Raw genomic sequence first — 20,500 nt, 5'->3', positions numbered from 1 at the left:
ATAATATTTTCAAAAATGATTCAAGAGCTCAATGGGCAACAACTAAGTTCAATCTTGAAGATATTACAATCCAATTGGCATATTCAAACTACACAATTATTGCAAGGAAGGTTTTGACAATCACTTCAAATGAAACAAATCCAGAATTTAGAAAGATTTACAGAAAGTGTCTCCATCATTATGTACTTCTGAGATCAGATTTCAAGAATTTAATTCATACCTTACTATTCAAAGGTGATTTGGATCAAGCAGCTTATGGTGCATATAATCACGTATTCACTTGTATGGATTATTTCTACCAATCTCCAAATATTCCAAATCTCTTTGCTCAGGATAATGAAAATCTTGCTTGCTTCTTTGAACTTATTAGGGATATTTATTTCGCACCTTTGGGACCATGAATTTGATGCATATATTTTCTCTTATGAGAGTGTGATTCAAAAGTTCATGAATTTATGAATTTGATGCATATATTTTCTTCATGAGAGTATGGTTCACAAGTTCGTGAAAATCCATGAATTTTTCATGAACGTTAAATATTAAACTTTTACATTTTCAAGAGTTTGGATCACAGTCTATGCATAAATATTGTTGGTTTTCTTTGAAAACTCCTTGACAATTTTCAATTGAAAAATCTAGAAAGTCATTGATCAGAAGCAAGAGCGATCTATTGCATAACTTATGGGTTCATCTTGTATTTATCTATCTCTTTTATTTATGAATTATTGGGATTGTATTGGATTTTCTATATGATTATACGTAGTTAAATTCCTTAATTCTAGGGTTATGGGGTTTTCATGGTTGTTGCATTTTGAATTGATTTTACTGATTTTTTGTTTTGGTTATTTATTCATATCATGTGCTTAATTATTTAATTGTCTAGCCAACAATAGTGTTATTTTGCTGCGATCTATAGATGTAAATTGGGGAATAGTAAATCAACACTAGTATTTTTACATGGAAAACTCCTTGCTCAAGAGAGCCAAAAATCACTTCCTATCTTCAATAGGTCTCCAACTCTTCACTATAACTCGAGCAAATTTTAAGGTTACAATTCTTTGTTCACCTAAAGAACTGAATCTAATTGCCCCTACTCCAATCCTCAACAATTCTCTCCAATTTTGGTACTTTATCCATCTTCTTTAAAGACTCTATGTAGTCTATAAGTTCCTTTGTAATTACCCGTCCGGTCATTTTGAGTTTGGCATGGATGGGTGACATGGTTTTCGAGACAATAGGAAGAGTATCAGAGAAGAAAACCAAAATCTTGAGTTCTTGAGAAAAACATAAAAGGGATGGTTGGTCAAAGTCGACATTCGGGGTTAACGGAATCGAATAAAGTTCCTTAGATCCGAAATATGATTTATGACTTAGTTGGATGGTTTGGATGAATTCCAAGGGGCTCAGGAGTGTTTCGCACACTCAAGTGATAAACTAGTTGACTTAAGTATCAAGAGTTGACCACGGTCAACAATGTGATTAGATGACCCTGGATAAATGTTTTGAGCATTCCACCAGGTTTGTAATGTGTTTTTGGAGTGAAATACATACTTTATTTGTAGCCCGAAGGGTTCAGGTGAGTTTCGAGTACTTAAGCGGAATTCGGAAGGCACCAAATTTTTGCTGGTTTTTGGTGCCAGCAATTGGCCTTTGTAGTCATGATGAGAGGTCTAATGATTGCCAAGGGTTGTGAGGGGGCCAGGTCATCACACTTGCGTAGGATCTGTCGCGGTCACATACGGTCGGCAGTACAGGTGTGCATCACAATCTCAATGTTTGGTGTCGCGTTGGGCGGAGTTGAGTCTCTGGAGGCCCACGATAGCATTGGATGGTCCTGTAATCTCCAAGAAGGACCCTTAGGCAGATTGAAAAATCCCACTTCAACTTGACATTTTATAAATTGATATTTGGAGCTCTTGATCTCGGATTTGGACGACTTTGGAGGCTATCAACTTGTTTTCAAAGAGTAGTAAGACTCTAACCCTTCTTTTAGCATATCTCCTTGACTCCTGTTAAACCCGTCAACCGGTTTGGGTTAATCGGTTCAAACCGGTAACCGGACCGGTAAAACCGGAACCGGTTGAACCGATTAACCGTATATTAACTACCGGTCCGATTTCTATTTTTTTGGAACCGGAACCGGACCGGTAAAATCGGTCGAGCTAATTTGGACCGTTGGGCAACGGTCCATTTGCAAAAATGGCCGTTGCCAAACGGTCCCAAACCCATTCCCCCCCCCCCCCCCCCCCCCCCAACCCCCAAACTTTTTTTAACACTTTAACCCATCCCCCACCCCTATATAAACCCCTCTCCATTTTCATTTTAATCCACACCAATTCACTCTTCTCTTTCTCTCAAATCTCAATCTCTCAATTATAGTTACTTTGCAACAATTAGCCACTTTAAATTTCTCTTAAATAACTATTATAAAGTCTTATTATAGTTTCAATTATTAAATTTGCAATTATAATATTGTTGGTGGAGTTGGTGATTTTGCAACAATCCGAAGTAGCTTTGGTGGATTTGCAATTCTAGCCGCCTTCACTTTGTTAGAAATTAGTCCGGAAATTTGGTACCTTCGTTCCAACTCTATCTTAATTTTTCGCAATTTAATTTACACAACTTAATTTGTTGCAATTTATTTTCTTGTGATTTAAATTAATTCTATTTAATAATGGCGAAGAAATTTAGACGTGGTGCCGATAGTAGTGGTATTGTTAGGCGTGGGCTTAATGAGGAAACATTTGTGGAAGAAACACCTAATTTAGGTATTGATGTTGGTGGAAATAATCCACTTTTAGGTCATGAGGCAATGCAATAACATTATACCGACACTTTTAATGAAATTGATGATGATGATGATGAAACGCAAGCCCTCAAAAATTCCATAGGAGATACATGTCCCGCACAATCACATATACAAGACAAACCGTCTAGAACTCGTAAGCCAACCGCTAAAATTTGGAAATTTATGACTAAGGATAGGGAAAGCCAAACAGTTAAATGTACCATATGTGGACAAGTATTTGCTTTTAGGCAAGAAACTAGTAAGGATGGTGGAACGGGTACACTAAATGGTCATATGAGAAAGAAACATATGAATGTTTGGGGAGAGCAAATGGGTTCAAATGTGGGGGGCATTCAAAGGACAATAGACCCACGAACCGGTAAAAATTTTAAGTATCACAAGAAAAAAGAGCGTGTAGAAATAGCTAAAATGGTAGCTTATGATTGTTAACCATTTTCCTTTCCTTCGGGTTTGGGGTTTGTTACTTACATTCAACGTTGTTATAATCCGTTATTTGAGGGTATTCCTAGAAGTACTTGTAGAGAGGATGTTATAGATTTGTATAAAAAATATAGATTTTATTTGCGCCATGTATTTAATTCTTTAAATTGTAATGTTTCTCTTACCGCTGATTTGGGTCTTAGTCTTAACAAGTTAGATTTTTTTGCTATTACATGTCATTGGGTTGATGACAATTGGGTTATGCAAAAAAGAATTATATCTTTTTTATATGATGAAGGAAAAGGTCGTCATGATGGAAAAATTTTAGCGGATTCAATGTCTACTCTTATGAGATTTTTTAACATTTATAGAAAAACACTTTGTATTGATTTAGATAATGCTTCTAATAATATAACGGCGATTGGTCTTTTAAAAAGAGAATTAAACCCTCCGCTAAAAAATATTTTTCATGTGAGATGTAGTTGTCACATTTTAAACTTAATTGCTAAAGATGGTCTTGTGTGTTTTGACGATTCTATTAAAAAATTTAGAGATGCGGTTGCGTTTCTATTTGTAATGCTAATAGGGGAAGACTTAGAGATTTTAAGAATTGTTGTGTGGAAAATAACCTTAGACATAGAAAAATTCAAGTAGAAATTGAGACTAGGTGCAACTACACTTACATTATGCTACAACAAGCATATGAGTATAGGATTCCCATACAACAAGTTCACAACAAATATAATATTAATAATGATGATTGGTTAAATTTTACGCATTGGGAATATGTTAAGGAATGTGTTGAACTCTTAAAAAAATTTTATAATGCAACTCTTGCTTTTTCTAAATAATTTTATCCCATGGTAATTGGAATTTTAGCCTACTTAGCGGAAATAGCTAGAGTTTTACAAGAGTATAAATATAAACCCGGTTATCAAGCGGCTATTTTTGATATGACAACAAAATTTAAGAAGTAGTTTTTTCCCATCCCAACTTTATTTATATTAGGTTCCCTTTTAAATCCTTGTTTAAAAGTGTCTTATACTAGAGCATTGGTTGGTCAAATTTATACATTTTTAGAACTTGAAAAGGGAGTTCAACCATCTTTAGCTGAAGCCGAACTCGAAATTGATGACGAGTTTAGAAAAGTTTTTACTCATTATTCTAATTTGGAAGAACATGCTACACCTGTTGCTCCACGCCCTACTACTTCTCAAAGTAGCAAAAAGGGCTTGTCGTGTTTGTCGCATTTAAAAGTTTTACATTCACAGCCAACTCCTTCTTGTAGTGCAAACTTTGATGAATATAACTTTTATTTGATGCAGCCAAATGTGGATATCAAGGAACTAGATGAGTTGGACGTCTTAGCATGGTGGAAGAAATATAAGGCAAGTCATCCGATACTCTCAAGAATGGCTCGAGATATCCTTACGGTTCAAGTATCAACCGTGGCTTCGGAGAGTGCATTTAGCCAAGGAAGACAACAAATTGGAGACCATAGACACTCATTATCCTGCTTTAGCTTGCAAGTACTAGTGTGCATTCGCGATTGGATTAGATCGGAGTGACGCAACCAAAACTTAGAAACGGAGGAAGGCGAAGAGAAAGAGATTGAAGATTTGATAGCAAGTGGACCGGACCAAATGGAAGACTTTGAAGATATCTCCATGGCCGAATATGATATGGGGGAAATTAACCAAATGATTGAGAATTGGTGATTTTATTATTCTACTATTTCTTTGCAACTCATGTATTATTTATAAGTTAAAAAAAAACTACAACTTGCAAATAAATGTTATCCAAGAATGAATAAAATGTATGGCTCATTGAGCTTTCTTCTATTTGCTTGTGTTCATATTTTTACTTATATTAAGTTAGGAATATACCTAAAATATACTTATAATATACATCTACTTAAATTAAAAACTAGAAAGTTATATGCTTGAAAAATAACTAAAATATACTTATAATATATATATATATATATATATATATATATATATATATATATATATATATACACACGTATATGCTGTATTGCTGACTTGCTGTTAGCCTGTTAGTCAGTAAATATATAAACTTTACTTATAAACTTATATAACATATGTAAATATACCTACAATATACTAATAAATACTATAATATATATACTATACAAAAAAAAAAAAGAGGTTTTGGACTTGTTTGAACCGGACTGGTTCCGGTTTCGGATTTTTAACCGGTAAACTGGAACGGGTGGCCGGTTCCGATATTTTAACCGGAAACCGGCTGATTTGTTAACCGGTACCAGTCCGGTCCGGTTCAAACTAGTTAACAGGTTTAACTCCTGTCATTATAGTGTTTTAATCCGTGTTTCGTTTGATGAAATTGAGGATTTGAGCTTAATTTAGGTAATGATTTGTTGATGGATTTGGATGATTTTCGAATTTAGGGTCTATGGGTTATGGATAATACGATTTTTCAATAGATTTCAGTTTCGATCCCGAGGACTCAAAGTTGACTTTTGGGTTGACTTTTTTGACCGAGTAGTTTATATATCATTATGGGGGTCTACGGACTCGCATGTTTATGTAGATTGGATACTTGAACATATTGAGAATAATCGGAGACTTTAAGGAAGGTAAAGACCATTTCATGAGCTTTGGACTTCGAATCTAAGGCATGTTGAGACTTCCTAGACTCTATTTGACGTGTTTTTTTGGTTACTAACTAAATAATACGGGGTAAGGTTGAAAAGGAGGTTCCGAACTTGTGAGGTGACGAGCAATTATATGGGTACCAATGTCATGTTATAAGTACGTAGTCTGTTAATTGGCGAAGTATTTGACTAAGTGATTATATCAGTGCAATCTGAACATGTTTAGCTGAATTTGAAATGATCTTCATGATAATTGATTACATTCGCATACATCACACTGAATTTCTCATATATTGATGAAAATTAGATATTTAGAGCGTTTTTTTTTTTTAATGAAAATGAGCTATTAAGAACTGAAGAAAATGCGCATACTCCATATTGATATTTGTAATGAACTTTATATATAATCGTTAATAATATCTCTTATGAAAAATAGGAGAACAAATTCAGACCATCAGATGCCATAAGCTTCTTATATTTCCAGATATTGATTTGCTTGCCAAGATTTAAATCCCAAACTTAGATATTGATTTTCCTTGGAAACTTCTGGAGTAACCTTCTGCGGCTTTTCTTTTAAAAAAAAAGTTAATGGTCGACTAAGAAATAAGAGTTGTAGATCATATTCAATAAAAGAAAAAATAGGATAACCAAAAATTTATAATTGTGATGCATTGTTGTGAATGTCCATTAAAAATTTATTTCTTAATCTAGCTACTAGAATGAGGCGGTATGGAAAGATAAGATTACGGAAGAGTAGGTGAAGGAGAAAGTTAACAAAGTTAAACCTATTATCTTTCCTTCATTTGAATGGAGACGAAAATGGGGGTAGCAAAATTAGAAGCAAGTTCATGAAAATCCATGAATCAAAACACACCAAAGTATCATTTTTATTGCGAGTTTCCCACTTGAGATAATCAACTAGTTATCAAAATACACATTGAGACTAACTAGACCAAGTGTTTGAACACAATCATCAAAAGGCGCGTGACAACTTAATTTGCCCATAAAATTTCGTCCACATGGTAGCTGATTCATTAATTTCGAGATGTATGTTGATAAATAGTTGATGTTAGTTTAGGTACGAAAAGCAAACACCTGATAGTTCAGGTAGAAGCTTGTATAAAAGTGATACTTTAGGTGTGTGTTTTGACCATTATCTCTTTTTTTATTTTCCAATTAATTACTTTAATTATCCGCGTAGAGTTCCAGTTGGCACCATTTTTAAATTAAAAAAAAAAAGAGTGTACAGCACGCACCATCAAGTACTAGTTGAGGTGTATTTTGATAAATAGTTAGTGATAGTTCAAGGAGAAAACGTAAAACACTTGATAGTTCAGATAAAACACTCGCAAAAAAGTAATATTTCAAGTGTGTTTTTGGACTATTATCTCTTTAGAATATCATAATCCATAATATAAGGAATCAGATATTCAAGTTTGTAATAGGTAAAAACATTAATACTAGTAGAGTTTTACCTTTTCAAAAAAATATTTGCACTCGTACTTATAATCTCAAATAATGAAATTGTGAGTTACAAAAAAAATAAAAAAATGGGGAGATCAGTTTCTAGTTCTTCATCAATTCCACTAATCTTCCTCCTTTCCTACATTTTTTTATTTAGTGTTGATCTTTTTGGTGCAAATTTAAGTTTGATCTTTTTGGTGCGAATTTAAGAGCAAATGCTATCACGCAACTAATTCAAAAAAGCTTGTGACACTACTAAAAAAATAGAATTTCCCGACCTCAAAAAACCGATCTCATTTGAGGTCGGAAAAAAACCGACCTCATGAGGGCGGTAAATTCATAATATTTATTTTTCAATTTTTTTAAAATAAACCGACCTCATGAGGTCGGTAATATTATACCAAAATTTGAAAAAATAATTTACCGACCTCACTAGGTCGGAAATTAATTTGATGCTAAATATTATAATTTTATTTTTAATTTAAAAGAATACCGACCTCGTGAGGTCGGTATTCTTTTAAATTAAAAATAAAATTATTAAAAGAATAAAATTAAAACGTCCAGATTACCCAAATAAACATTTCTCTCTCTTTCCTCTCACCTTTTCTCTTTCCCCCTCTCTCTCTAACCCTAACCTAATAACGCCGTCGACGTCGCCAGCATTCCTGCCAGTCACCGTCGTCGCCGACGCCCCTACCCAGTCCCGTCGTTTCCCTCGCCGTCGACGGCGAACCACTGGAGGTATGCTTTCTTTCTTTTCTTGGCTAAGAAATGACATTGAAAAAAGAGTTTGCGTAATATATATCATTTCTGATTTACAAAGTGAATTCCTATACTTAGAATTAGAGTTATATGGAATTCCTCAATATTACTAGTTGTGGAATTGACAATATTACTTTTTCTTGTTTGTCTATTATTAATTTGAGTAAATTTTCAAACTTGTTCAAACAGAGGTGTAATTATCAAGCTTGTTTTGGTTTCTATAGTTGGAGATTGAGTCTTGTAGAGATTGGGTCTTGTAATTATTTCTTTAGCATGGGATGACTTTTTTCTTACATTTTTCTACATGTTATTTGACTATTTTGGACAGAAATTTGTTGCATATAATATTCCTGATTGTAAAAGTATCATTCGTTTTTCTTTAAATACTTTGATTGATATCGAAAAAATAGAGATAAAAACAGTAGCCAACAAGAATGACCTCGTCATATTCTGGAAAATGGCATCTGAAATATGTGGAACTCTATGAATTGTTTATTGACCAAGAATTGAAGAAATAAAGGTTAACTTTTGAAATAGAAATCTATCTCAACTGAAGCTTTAATTGCGAATTAGGGCAACTGCTGATTTTGGTTTTGAACATTGAATTAAACAGGTCTTTGCTGAATAGATTTTCCAATTTCCAACAGGTCTGAGGTGGGTTCTTGTTATTCTCAGTTTGATTCTAAAAATAAAGATGATTATAGCTATACACGTGGCAGTAAGTCTGATGGTTCAGTTGATATAGAAAATGGTGATGATGAAAGTAATAAGGTGCATTTAGGGGAAATTGTTGAAAGAGATTGTAGAATTTGTCACTTGAGTTTGGTGGATATTGGAGTTGAGTCTGGTGTTGCTATTGAATTGGGATGTTCTTGTAAAGATGATTTGGCTGCTGCACATAAGCATTGTGCTGAAACTTGGTTGATTTACTGGCCTTTTTTATCTTATGTTGTATCCAAGGTTTTTTCACATTTCACTTAAGTAAGTAGGCCAAAACTTGAATTCTGCTTTTTTACTTTAGTTTTATGGTTGGTGAATTTTGAAGTTATGATGATGTCTATATTGTGGATGGACAAGTTTACCTAAAATAAAGGGTTGTTTGATTTACTGGCCTTTTAAGTTAATTGTTCTGCTTATTAATGTGATGATTGACATCTTAACATGATGGCCTTTTTGGCTTATGTAGTGTCCAAGATTCTTTCACATTTCACCTAAGTAAGTAGACCAAAACTTGAATTTTGGTTTTTTTACTTTAGTTTTATGGTTGGTTAATTTTGAACTTTTAATGATGCCTATGTGATCAATGTGGAAGGGTGAATTTACCACAAACAAAGTGTTGTTTGATTTACTAGTCTTTTAAGATAATTGTTCTGCTTATTAGATGTGATGATAGACATCTATACTTGATGTCTTTGCTTTGGCTTATGTTATGTCCAATATTCATGCACTTTAATATTTGCAATGATAGATTTGGTGATTCTTGTGTTGGAAGTGCGTGCTTTTGATGTCAGTAGATGACCTGTAATGTTGAAAATGTCTGTGAGTGTTCTGTAAGAATAATGCTATTTATTCTGTTAGTGTAGTGTAGAGATTTGGTCTTTGATGTTTGTTCTTGTTGGAAAAGAGATCTCATGATATAGTTAATGGAAAGAGAAAAGAGACAAAAGTTAAAGAAGCTGTCAATGGAATAAAATGAAAAGCAAAAGATTAAAGCAATGAGAAGGTATAATTCAGATTTGTAAGTACTGTGTTGATTCTTCCCAGTTCCTTCTATGGGCTTTTCTGAGCTTCTGGGTCTTTAGTTTCTATTTTCTAACTGAAACTTGACATTGACATTTCTTTATCAAAATGGAGATTTTCCTTGAGGAAGAGAGTGTAAATTTTCATTTTTCGCGTTAAAGGATTATACTTTTGTGTCCTCACATGCTACTTATTTTACCTACTATTCTTTGACAGCAGAAATTCCGATGCATGCACACTCAAGATTTTAGTGTCATTTTGATGTTGAAACTACTATGTCTGAGTTGGTTGATCTGTTCAAACAAATTAATTTGCAACAAATTTACTTTTCGATGATGTGTTGTTAAGTTTTCATTGTACCACTCTGTGATCTCATGACTTATAAGAATGCAAAATAGTTTTCTAGTTGAGCAACCAAAAATTCTAAATCAAATAGAAGATGCAGAGTCTAATGCTGTTTGTTTGGTGCTTATGAATGGTGAAGTCCAGTATATCAGACAATCAGAAAGATGTTTTTTCCTGATTATCCTTGAACTACCATTGTCCCAAAGAGATTCAATGAATGTTGGATAGGTTACCAGATGTTAAATTCAATCCCATTGTCTCTCAAAGTGCAAAACATACAATTATGGGTATGCCTCGGATACTTAGCATGGAACTTGGAGCAATGTCAAGTCCTTCTATACGGCTAATGGGTATCGAATCATCCTTGTGTTGTTAAATGAGCTATTCCACACTGATTTGTGATATAAGTTTGCTGAAATATTGATGGTTTTTTAATCATTTACTTTACCATGACTAATTTTGGCAGGTTCCTTAGCTGTCTCTTTCACAACTGGGACTTCCACCTCTTCTTCTTCCAAAAGCTAAATTACAGACCAAAACCATCAAGGTTAGATGATATTCTTTCCATTTATAAAGGGAATTATACTATATTTCTATCGCTTTTTTATCACCTCTTTTACTTCAATGAAGCGACTTTAACTTGACTAGCATTGTTTTGGTTGCGGAGCCTCCCAAATAATGTTGAAAAGAAGGAAATGGATTTTTAGCAAACTAAAAGGTGAAGATTCATGTTGCACTCTTGCAGGCACGATTATCACTCATCTAGTTTATTTAAACAATCCACTTATATTGATCTATTCCTTATTAATAAGCTCATTTACTTTTCATTGCAGGAAAAATGAGTCTGGCACCCGGAACATGAGACACGGCTAGCTCAAAACTTCAAGAAGAAAGCTCAGCGCTTACTATGTTTGAATGTTAATGTTGTGGTGGATTTGTGGATTGTGTAAGTGTTTTGTGGATGTTTGCGAGCGGTGAAGTAGTCTAATGTTGTAGACTAACTTAGTCTAATGTTGTAGACTAATTTAGTGTAGATCTACTAGTTTAATGTTTTGTGGATGTTTGCAAAGGTTGTGAAGTAGTTTAATGTTGTGTAGATGTTTGCGAATGTTGAAGTAGCTTAATGTCTCTTCGGAATGTTTGAATGACGTTTTGATTCAACTTTGAAGTAGTTTCGAATTGAATTTGACTTCGAGGACGAATTCTTTGTTTAGCAAGACTTGAATTCGAGGACGAATTCTTTTCAAGAAGGGGAGAATAATGCAAATTAAGGTACAAAGGTCAATATCAAGAGTGAGTGTGTGGGATATCTTGGATATGAAGACTTTCAATCACCCACGAACAGCTTAAAGCGTCACGAAAAAATTATTAAAAGAGCTTTTAAAGTCCATAACATGTGCAAACAGATTTATGAGGGAAGTGATGAAAACAAAGGAGGTCATCAAGGCCTTTGGATCATTCTTCCAACCATCAAGAGTTCGGAGGACTTAAAGAAAGCATGGAAGGAAGACTTTAAGACCACCAATATGCTCAAGTAGCTATTTATTTATAATTTGGTCATTCTTGTATTTAACTATTTTTTGCAAAACTAGTATAATAATTTATAAGTCTTTCACATTGGGAATGACTCCTATCTTCAATCCAATTAAACCCTCTTGATTACTTGGGTAAGTATTCCCATATATGAGTTAAAGTTTTCTTCTCCTTTAGGTTAATCTAATGATTGTTGCATTTTAATTGTAAGATTTTCCTTTATTTTCTTCTAGCGTCAATTGTCCCTCCATTCTATTTCTTAACCACATTCTTGTATCTTATCTTTCTTGTTTGATTGCGGTTCAATTTATTGTTCTTGCATCTAGAATCACATCACAGTACTATACCCGACTCTGTAGTCTTGAAGCATTTGACTGCGCCCCCTGAAACCTCAAAGCGTCTAACCAGGATCCTGTAACCTCTAAGTCTTTGACTCCTTCCAGCCAAGCTGCATGAAAAGTGTAACACCTCGTGCATTCGGGCTGAGATTTGACTTGTAAGACGAGGGTATAATGAACCCAATATGAGTAGTGTAGAAACGGTGTTTGAAACCCAATCAAGACCTAAGAAGAGTCATTGGGCAAAGTAAAGTCGGAAGCTATCCTACGGAGCATGTTTTCAAGTGAGTTTGCACTAGGTCTCACTTAAAGTGAGCATACGGAAATAATCTATAGGGAATTTGGGAAAACTTCCTTTTTGAAAGTTGTAGATCTTTGAAATACCTTTCCAATGGTATATTATGGATGTTAAATGGATGTCTTTACAAAATGTTATGTCTGTTTTACTAAAACAGTGTTCTGCCGATTTACGGCAGAATTTACGGGCCGTAAATTATTTACGGGCAGTAAATTTGGGCCGTAAAATTGTCCAAAAAATCCAGCAAACTGTAACGGATTTACGGTACGTAAATCTAATTTACGGACCGTAAAATGGGCCTAAAGTGAGCTTAAAACAGGTCCGACAGCAACTTCAAAACTTCGTTTTAAGACTTTTTCACTTCATTCTTCACATCCCCAAGCCCTAGAACGACCATTCTCTCTTATCCTCATCTTGATGCATCAAGGTAAGTCCCTTTCGTGTATTCCCAAGTGAATTTTAATGATTATACATGAATTCTAAGCAAAATTCTATGTTAACAACCTAGGGTTTTCAAGAAAATCCATCTCAAGGTTCAAGATTCAAGATTTTGGAATTCTTCTTCAAAGTTCAGATTTTTATTACAAGTTTGGAGCATTACCAGGTATGTAGGGCTTCCATCCACGTGTGGGAATATCTTTGTTCTTCCCACGCCATATTCCTCCATGATTATATAAGAGTTCACCAAAACTAGGGTTTTAGACATGTTCATGATAACCCTAAGTCTATATACCATGATGTACCATGTTTCTATATGTAGTTCATTATTGTGTTCTTGATATTCCATTTTGGTTACTGAGAATCTGTCTGTAATCCATAAAAAACCCATCCTTTGCATTCTATAGGTTCGTACATGAAAATTATTAATTACTATGCTTATTTTCATGAAACACTCTACATGTTTACACGTTTTCATGCAAGTGTATTATGTAACTACATCCATGTATAATGCAAGTCGTGTTTTATGAAAAAAAAACATGCGATTAGATGCCACCTATATTATGTTCATGTTTTTGGGAGTTGCACATATTACCGAGAAGGCTTTAATAGCTTGAAACTATGTTAGCCACCGTAGGATAAGGATCGCTCCGCCCATGTTTAGGAAGATTCCTTCATGCTTTATTGACTGGATCTGTTCATGCCATGTTTATATCTTATACCCCTGGCAAGGTATGAGAGCTCTGCTGGTCGGGTCAGGTACCAGACTCCACGTACCCACGTGGTGATTCATGTTGTCGGTTATATTTATGCGCTCACCACTTAAATTTTTTTTACTCATGTCATATATATATGTGTGTGTGTGTGTGTGTGTGTATTCATGTTCATGACCAGGTTTCCGTTTCAGCTCTCATCATGTTATTTCATGTGCCACGTTTATTTCATTCAGTTGCTTCACATACCAGTACATTCAATGTGCTAACGTCCACTTTTTATTGCCCAGGGACCTGCATTTCACGATGCATGTACGGATTTACAAGACGATGCATCTGCTCAGTAGGATCATCCATATATCAGCTTTTGGTGAGCCCTATCTTCTTCTGGTTTAGTCATTATTTACATTTATGTCAGTTATGCAGTTAAGGTAAGGTATGCTGGGAGCCTTGTCCCAACAAGTATGTTCTACAGTTCAGATTCATGATAGAGGTTTTATAGACTAGCCAGTTATGTTATGTCAGATATTCAGAGTCGTTTAGCCATTTTGGCTCGTTATTATTATGTTTATTCAGACTATTCCGCATTATGATATTATGATATTTTCAGACTTATGATTTATGGTCCCACGCTTTACTTAAATTATGCATGTTCATCGGTTATTCCGCATCAGTTCATGCCCATGTTGAGTGAGCAAGCCATGTGGTTCGCTTGGTCACATGCAGTAAGTCATCAAGTATCGTGTTATGCTCAGGAAATGGTTCGGGGCATGACAAAAAGCCGTTATACCTTTTTTATGTTTTAGATTCTTTTTTTTTTCAAAGCTCTTTGTAAATATTCTGAGCTTTATGTGTGCCCGAGGTTTGGATGAAAAAAATTCTATTGCATATTGTATTTTTTCATCTCATACTTAGAATTATTTTTAATATTTTAACTGCATATTTTGTTTTCGGCGTAACTTCGATTCTGGGAACTTATCGTCTATGAACTTTGTCATTTCTCTAAATCCGGACAGATTCTAAGAAATTTTACTGGGAGTTTAATAAAGAAGGACGTTTCACCCTTCAACCGGCGAAGGCCGGGAAATTTCCCATCCGGTTAACTCTATGACGGGCCAAGAAATTTTGCATCCGGTTAACTTTATGACATGGTATTATAACATCCAGTATTCAACCTTTCATCTGGGAGGAGAACCATAAGAGAGGGCCCTTATTCTTACGGTGTTCTTAAAGAGGAAGTCTCATGTTCATTCCTAGATAATTATTTGGTATGTTGAAAACATACATAAAAATTAAGGAATCACTAGACTTATTCGGGACATGAAAAAGAATTTATGTGAAGAAAAGGGAATTTTATTCCTCCTATGCATAAGAAATGCAATACACTTTTATGTACTTCAATGAAATGAGTATAGGTTACATTGCGAAATGTTGATAGCGTGTTTCCAACTTGTGTGGTCAATTAATAGCTTCTGTCTCTTCGGGACTTGCTGCACAGTCCCTAGCTTGAAGTGATCCACAAGCTAGTTGATTGATATGGCACTCCTCGGTGTCACTACGCTCTAAGACAAGGTAACCCAATTATTTATATTAGACCCTTTTCTACTTTTTACTTGATGCTTCTTCTAATGCATCTTACTGCGGCAGTCCCCTGTGTCACCTTCCAAACCTCTGCATCAATAAGCTAATATGAGGATTCGGACACTAAAGTGATTGCGACGCGCTGCCTCACATTATCGTAATACTATGTACGTTGCTGCCTTATCTAGAAAAACCCAATTTGGAAAAAATCTGGTCAAAGGAAAAAAGAGTGCGACACATATTTTCAAATAAGATCCGGTGTCATGTCGTGCTGGAGATAGCAATCCAAGATCTCCTGCAAACAAAAAAAAAACACAAGATAACCAAAATAAAATAGCTAATGAAGTGCAGACGGTTCGACCGTCAGCAATAATACCACTGTAGATGACTAACGCTCCAGTTGCTCGACAACTTGGCTCTGTTCTCATCTTTCAACTAATACGATCCCTTTCCAGCTACACCTATGACTCGATAAGGGTTTTCCCCTTTCGGTCCCAACTTCCCGTCATTGATTTTTCAGGTATTATTGGTTACCTTCCAGAGAACCAGGTCATGACCTTGAAATACCGAAGATTTGCTCTTCGATTGTAGTATCTCTCCATCATTTGCTTTTAAGATACCATTCGAACGAAAGACAGATCTCGATACTCCTCGATTAAGTCTAATTTGAACATCATAGCTTAAACATTTTTGTTCATTAGCTCTAGAATACCTCAAACTCGGCTCGCCAATTTCCAACAGAATTAAGGCCTCGGCGCCATAAGCGACGGAGAATGGTGTCCCCTTTGTACTTGGCTTCGCCATGGTATGAGAACCCATAGTATCCTGGGTAGTTCTTCAGGCTATTTTCCCTTGGCGTTTTCTACCCCTTTTTTCAAACTCCGAATTATTCTTTTATTAGTGGACTATGCTTGTCCATTGGCACTTGGATGATAAGGAGATGATGTGATCCTCTCAATTTTCAACTCTTCTAAGAACTCAGTTACTTTTGAACACATAAATTGTCGCCCATTCCCACAAGTGGTTTTCTTTGTGTTATATCCCGCATTTTGTACATTCGGATAATTCAAGATAATTACGGGAAGTTAAGAGCAAGGCTATATTTTGATCTTGTTTGGTACATAAGTTGTTTATTAAATTTTTGATGTGGAAATATTAAGAATGGCTAGGGGTAGAAAGGGAAATTCACAAGATGACTCATAGAAATATGGAGGAAGGCTAAGGGTAAATTTGGAATTTGGAAAATAAATTTTCATGAATTGCAAAACAAAAAAAAAGAGTGGGCTTGAATTAATAGGCCATATGGCCGTCCAACATGAAGTGGGCCAAGGCCCACATGGGAGTCCAATATTAATTCATAAAAGATGACTAAGAGGACACATTTTCATTCTTCTCACTTAGAATTTTCAAGAAACTTGAAGAAGACTCACAAGGGCCATTCGGCCAAGCCAAGAGGAAATTGAAGCCTTCAACTTTGATCAAAAAAATATATTTTCTTCTAGTATTCCCACTAATTTGAAGGTCCTCTTTAACGTGGTATAATTGTTGGAGCAAGAAGACCTCTCCTTGTTGCAAGTTCATAATCATAGCCAAGTGAGAAGTTAAGGGAAAAATGTAAGAATTAATCTTCTTTTATATGTATGGATGGTTGTGTATGTTGTAGTATGTAGAAATGGATGAAATTTATGAAAATATGGATGTTGTGTTGTGGTCGTGTGGTTATTGTATGGCATGGAAGAGAATGAATCAATTTTTCTTAAGTAGTTTGGTTGTTGTTGTAATGGCATCTATGATGGAAATGAAAGTTTGATGATTCTAGTTGAAGTTGTAAGTGTTGGAAAGTTGTTTAAAAGCAAATGTGATGTCAAAAACCATTTGTTGTATATATGGAAAAAATAATGTTGTTAGTGTGTGAATTGTTGGTGTAGTTCATGAATTTGAAAGGAGGAAATGTGTTATTATTGTTCTTGTTGAATTTGGAAGGTTTCGGATGGAATGGCATATTGGTTGGATTATTGTGAATATTGTACGGATTGTTTGAAGCGTTCTTAAATATTGTATGAATGGTTTGGATTAGTACTTGAATATGTGGGCAATTATGAATTGAACATAAATGGAATGTCGTCGAAGTTTGTAGAAAGAAGTTGTTAACGTTGGAATGTGTTTTGAATTGATTGTTGATATTGTTAGAATGACTGTTGATATTGTTGTTGATAATTTGGCCGAGTTAAATTCTCGGATTTGTTGTTGATGATATGGCCGAGTTGGATTCTCGGGGATGGTGTATTTACAAGGGAAATGCTGCCAAAATTTCTGTAGACAAAGTATTAGTTTAAGATAAGATTCTTGGATATCTATAGCTAATGTTTGTTATTCACTAACGTTGTTATAGATTTTGGAAAGGCCAAGACCTAAGTTGGATTAGCTAAGGAAGCGGGTAAGGTATGTAAGGCTTACCCTTTCTTTCTTTTCGCATGATCTTTATGAAACGAGCAAATGACGTATATGTATGATTTCAAAGAAATTCCTATTCTTAGAGCCACTAGGATGGCTAACGTTGTTGACTTTCATAAGCTGTTTCATATGGTTTTGATACGTATCTATGATGTCCGAAGATCTATTTAATATGTTTCCGAATGGCATTCGAAAGATAATTGATATGACTAAAGTTTTGGATCTTCAAATGCTAGCGCGTTTGATTATTCCATTGAGTCTTTGATATATTTTGATATGTACATGTGGTTCCAAAAGCTATATTCGATTTGATCCATAACGATATCCAAAAGGTACTTGATATGATTGTTGCTTTGATTTTCCAAAAATAGCTTCTGAAACGCTTGTAGAAGGTTTTGTACTTCAAACGCCCATAACTTTCGTATACTAAGTCGGATTGACCCGAAACTTGTTTCTGAGCCTTCAGGTATCGGTAAGTATATTTATCTATCGAGTCTTGATTTATATGCATATAGTTTCTCACTACTCTGCTCGTGCACGCCTCAATATGTCTTTCACCGAGTCCCGGGCTGGGTATGTTATCGTGCGCACTCCACTGCATTGTTCACCGAGTCCCTCCTTAGAGGGCCGGGTACGGTATATGTATGTGATGATATGATGAGATGATGACATGTTATGGTGGCCAGGAGGGCATATAATGATTTGATTCACCGAGTCCCTCACTAGAGGGCCGGGTACGGTATGTATATATGTATATGCATGATGATATGATGGCATACTGATATGATGATATGACTTCGTTCACCGAGTCCCTCATTAGAGGGTCGGGTACGATATATATATGATATATGATGTTGACATGCATGACTCTATTCACTGAGTCCCTCACTAGAGGGCCGGGTACGGTATATGTATACATGTATTCATGATGACATAATGACATGATTTCATTCACCGAGCCCCATAATGGGCCGGGTACGGTATGTGATATGAGAATGTTTGATTTTGTTTCATACTGCACAGGTACAGCGGTTTCTTTACTATGATACTTGACTCCCGGAATCTCTATTTCAGTTATGATCTTTTCAGTTGTGTTTCATGCCTTACATACTAAGTACATATTCCGTATTGACCCCCTCTTCTTCGGGGGCTGCGTTTCATGCCCGCAGGTACAGACGTTCGTTACGGTGATCCATCAGCTTAGGCCATCCATTCTGCTGTGTTGAAGTGCTCCCTCATTCCGGAGCCCATACTTTTGGTACAGATCTTTCTGTTGTACATATTTATGTACATATGACTATTTAGGGGTACGGCGGGGCCCTGTCCCGTCATATGGATCTGTTATGTTTGTTAGAGGCCTGTAGACATGTATGTGGGTCATGGGTCGTTGTGGTTGAGACATGTCTGTGTGGCTTGCGTCTAAGCGGTTCCATTTTCTATGATAGCCCTAACGACTTGTATGTATGTACACGTATATATATGTTTTGGACGATATGTTCTACGACAGCCTTGGTGGCTTCTGTATGATATGTATGTTACATGTGACCGCTTAAGACGACATCTGTTCTAAGTATCTGTATAAATTAATGTATGCTGGATATGGATAAGTCATTGATATGTCGATTTGGTAAGTAAGTGTGTATGAGTGTCCAGCTCGGGCACTAGTCAAGGCCCACGGGGTTGGGTCGTGACACTTTGAGACTCTGAACCGGCACAAAATAGTTCCCAGATCAATTTTGTTACCTCATGCTCTCATATTTTCCTTAGGCTCCCGCTTCAACCCATTTAGAAAAATCATCAGTAATAACCAAAAGGAATTTTACCTAGCCCGGGCCTGAAGGTAGTGCTCTAACTATATCCATCCTTAATTTTATGAATGGCTATGAAGAAACATCCAAATGCAAAGTTTGACATGTTGGCGGACCATTTGAGCATAAAACTGGAACTTTTCACACTTTTATACCAATAACTTCGGAGCCTGCTCCATCCGGGGCAAATAATATCCGGCTCTTACCAATTTTCAAACTAGCAAGTCTGCCCTATAGTGGTTGCCGCAAACCCCTTCATGTACTTCTCTCATTACATAATCAGACTCCCTCGACCTAGTCATCTTGCTAGCAGACCAAGATAGGACCTCCCATACAGTTGTCTGCCTACAACGCAATATCAGGTAGCCTTTATTCTAAGTGCCTGCGAAGCCTAGGAGTCTTGGGACAACTTTCTATCCCTGAGATAAGCAAGAAATTCACTTCTCCAATCCCAATATAAATTGGTATAATTGACCTCATCATAGCCCTTGGCATCTAAGGCTAAATGCATCAAGTGTACAACCGAGTTGGAACCGAGCCTTTCACCCCGACAGATGATCCCAAATTGGCCAGAGCATCCGTCTTCACCTTTTCTTCTCTAGGTATTTGCATTACCGTCCATTCTTTGAACCGAGAGAGCAATGATTGGACTTTTTCAATGTATTCCTGCATCCGCTTCTCCTTGGCCTCAAAGATCCAGTAGACATGGTTAACTACCAATTGGGAATCACACTTAACAAGCTCAGATCCTAGTTCCTGGGCCAATTCAAGACCTGCAATCATAAACATATACTTGGCTTCATTGTTACTTAATGGAATACTTCGTATGGCTTGTCTTAACAATTCTCCAAATAATGTACTGAGGACTGTGCATGCTAAGTCACTTTTACGTTGGATGCCCTATTCGTGAACAGGGTCCAGACACCAAGCATAACCCCAAAAACCAAGACGACTCTTTTTCAGCACAAGGTAACGTTCCCAGACTAAAATCCACAACCAAGTCGGCCAAAAATTGTGACTTGATCACAACTCGAGGTTTATATTCAATGTCGTACTTGCTTATTTCTACCTCCCACTTAGCTAACCACCCTTAGAGTTTGGGCTTATGTAGGACATTCCTCAAAGGGAAAGTATCCACTACGGATATGGGATGACACTG

At 35.9% G+C, this 20,500-nt stretch overlaps 1 long non-coding RNA gene across 4 annotated transcripts; it reads left to right on the top strand.

Moving 5' to 3' along the window:
- Positions 1-7,899: 7,899 nt before the first annotated feature.
- On the top strand, positions 7,900-11,367 carry LOC132615292 (uncharacterized). Of its 4 annotated transcripts, none has more exons than XR_009572645.1 (5): positions 7,900-8,072; positions 8,707-9,074; positions 10,318-10,528; positions 10,645-10,896; positions 11,012-11,367. It is a non-coding gene; the product is annotated as an uncharacterized LOC132615292 (long non-coding RNA). The 4 variants fall into 4 exon arrangements; XR_009572646.1 differs by having other exon boundaries at positions 8,707-10,528; positions 10,645-10,725; positions 10,809-10,896; XR_009572644.1 differs by having other exon boundaries at positions 8,741-10,528.
- Positions 11,368-20,500: the final 9,133 nt, after the last annotated feature.

The sequence above is a fragment of the Lycium barbarum genome, chromosome 10, assembly GCF_019175385.1.
Source record: "Lycium barbarum isolate Lr01 chromosome 10, ASM1917538v2, whole genome shotgun sequence".
Taxonomy (NCBI): Eukaryota; Viridiplantae; Streptophyta; class Magnoliopsida; order Solanales; family Solanaceae; genus Lycium; species Lycium barbarum.
Note: the sequence above shows the minus strand (reverse complement) of the source record. Positions and strands in the feature narration are given on the sequence as shown.